This window comes from Chrysochloris asiatica, unplaced genomic scaffold, assembly GCF_000296735.1.
Source record: "Chrysochloris asiatica unplaced genomic scaffold, ChrAsi1.0 scaffold00132, whole genome shotgun sequence".
In the NCBI taxonomy this organism is placed as follows: domain Eukaryota; kingdom Metazoa; phylum Chordata; class Mammalia; order Afrosoricida; family Chrysochloridae; genus Chrysochloris; species Chrysochloris asiatica.
Genome location: NW_006408650.1, coordinates 8,420,164 through 8,422,904, shown reverse-complemented (window position 1 = coordinate 8,422,904; position 2,741 = coordinate 8,420,164). Strand labels below are relative to the sequence as shown.

Sequence of the window (2,741 nt, the reverse complement as noted above, 5' to 3'; positions counted from 1 at the left end):
GTGGGGGTGGGAGGGTGGTCACAGCTAGAGTGGGGGGTGCTCTTGAACAGGCCTGGCCGGGTTTCTGCTGTAGCATGTTTGTGGGGCCAGATGCCTTAGTAGCTATGAAAGGACACAGGGTCATCCGTGGGAACTAGGGGGATACTTGTCTCAGCAATTTCCAGTGCAAATCGACTTCTTGTTGGAGTCAGGAAATAACACACAGACTCCCCAGGGGCCCAGGAAGCAAGCACTGACTCCTCTTTGCTCCTCCCCCATCCCCCCCCCGCCAGCCAGCCGGATGCAGAGAGCAGAGCTGAGGTTAAGTTACAGCCGCCTGACCTGGGCTGCCCCACAATCAAGCCCACTCACAGGTTGCTTTGGGTAGCTAGACCTCTCCAGGTTTCTCTGAGACCACAAGAGTGGCCAGAGTCTTCTCCTCTAGCAGCCAGGGAAATGCATTACGTCCAGTTCTAGCATTGCCCAGCACCAACCCTGACCTGGTGATGACCTGAGGGTCCAGGGGTGGGCACTGCCAGGTGCATTTTGCATTAGAAACTTCCAACAAGAATCCTTTTCCAACTTCCTTCCAGCCCTCCCTGCCTAAAGTCCTTTCCAACAACCGAAATCCTTTTTTTCTGTAGACTCAGCATGGCCCCTTCATTCTGTCCCTTGCCCTTTGGGACTACAGTCTCCCCAGTCTTTCCTCTCTGGGTCTGGCTGGTCCTGCCCATGCTTAACTTGAAATGTGGCTGACCCAGTCCCTACTGCAAGCTCCCACTTCTCTAAAGGGGACCCAGGAGCCTGCGTTTGGTGGGTGGAGGGTGCTGGGCATCCACAGGAAATGCCAGAGGTCAAGGTTTTCCCAGGACTGGCAGCTCTGATGCTTCCTGGGCAGAAATAACCTGAGCCTGCCTGCTGCCTTGCCTTTTTGGGGGTGACTCAGCAAGAACTGGAAGACAGAAACACAAATCTCGCCTGAGACCTTAACATCAAGACCACAGACTGCCTCTCTAGTGGAGAGGAAGCAGCTAGCCACAGGGCTGGTGCTGAAAGGATGCGTAACCTCACTTAGAAGAAAAGCAATTGGAAACTACACCCACATGTTCACTGATCAGATGGGCAAAGGTTTGACAACCCTCTGCTGGGTCCATGTTAGTGATGTTGTTAAGTGCTGTGGAGTCAATTCCAACTCATAGCAACCCTGTATAACTGGTGGGTTTGAACCACTGACATTGTGGTTAGCAGTCCTGTGCTTATCCTGCAGCACCATATCAGGACTCCGCTGCACTGATAACAGGAACATAAACTGATGCAGTATTGATCGAAGAAACTTTGACAGAATCTACTGTTAACCATAATAAAAACTCACTGAAATTTGAGCATAAGATTTATTCCATTATACACATGTTGTTGTTGTTAAGTGCCATTGAGTTGGTTCCGACACCTAGCAACCTTGTATAGCGTTTCTGAGGAGCAACTGGCGAGCTTGAACCGCCAACCTTGTAGTTCAAATCAACTTTGGAGTCCAGCGCATTAATCCACAGCACCACACCAAGAATATACATATGTATGAGAAAGATGAGGCCTCAGAAACCCTATGCAGAGTCGCTGTGAGTCGGAACTGACTCCACGGTACACCACCACCACCATTATATATATAGATATAGATATAGATATAGATATAGATAGATAGATAGATAGATAGATAGATAGATAGATGATAGATAGAGAGATAGATAGATAGATAGAGAGAGAGAGAGAGCTCTGGTAGTGTAATGGCTACGAATCGGGCTACGAACTGCAAGATCAGCAGTTCGAAACTATCAGCTGCTCCTCGGGAGAAAGATGAGGCTTTCTGCTCCTGTAAAGATTTACAGCCTCGGAAACCCTGTTCAGAGTCGCTATGGGTTGGAACTGACCGATGGCAGTTAACAACAACAACATAGATATGTATATACATATCTATGTTGTTGTGAAATGTCTTTGAGTCAATTCCTACCCATAGCGTTTCTGAGGAGCAGCTGGTGAGCTTGAACCGCTGACCTTGCAGTTCAAACGGCTTCGCAGTCTGGCACATTAACCCACAGTGCCACACCAGGACTCCTATATATATATGTGTGTGTGTGTATACACATACATATGTATATCCACCACTCGATGTCAGTTTGTCATACTGCGGTGGCTTGTGAGTTGCTGTGATTCTGGAAGCTATGCCACTGGTATTTTAAATACTAGCAGGGTCACCCATGGTGGACAGGTTTCAAGATGAGCTTCCAGATGAAGACAGATTAGGAAGAAGGAGTGACAAACTACTTCTGAATATTTAGTAACTGAAAACCTTATGAAGAGCAGAGAAACACTGTCAGATATAGTGCCGGTAAATGAGCCCCTTGGAAGATTGGAAGGCACTCAAAATGCGACTGGGGAAAAGCTGCCTCCTCCAAGTACAGTTGACCATGATTCAAAAGGAATAAAGTCTGTAGGACCTTCATTTTCTGATGGGGCACAACTCAAAATGAAGAGAAACAGCTGTAAACATCTATTAATAACCAAACAATATCTTTGATATCCCATGTGAGTAAAGTTTTACTCAAGGTAATACAGAAACGGCTGCAAGCATAAATTAACAGAGAACTTCCAAAGGTTCAAGCTGGATTCAGAAGAGGATGTGGAATGAGGGATAGCATTGCTGATGTCCAATGGATTTGGCTGAAAGCAGATAATACCAGAAAGACGTTTACCTGTGCTTTACTGACTAT

The 2,741-nt window shown here is 47.0% G+C and overlaps 1 protein-coding gene across 1 annotated transcript in view; it reads left to right on the top strand.

Annotated features, from left to right (window-relative positions):
- Window positions 1-2,741, top strand: part of GPR142 (G protein-coupled receptor 142) — a 57,898-nt gene that overhangs the window by 22,679 nt on the left and 32,478 nt on the right. The window lies entirely within an intron of this gene.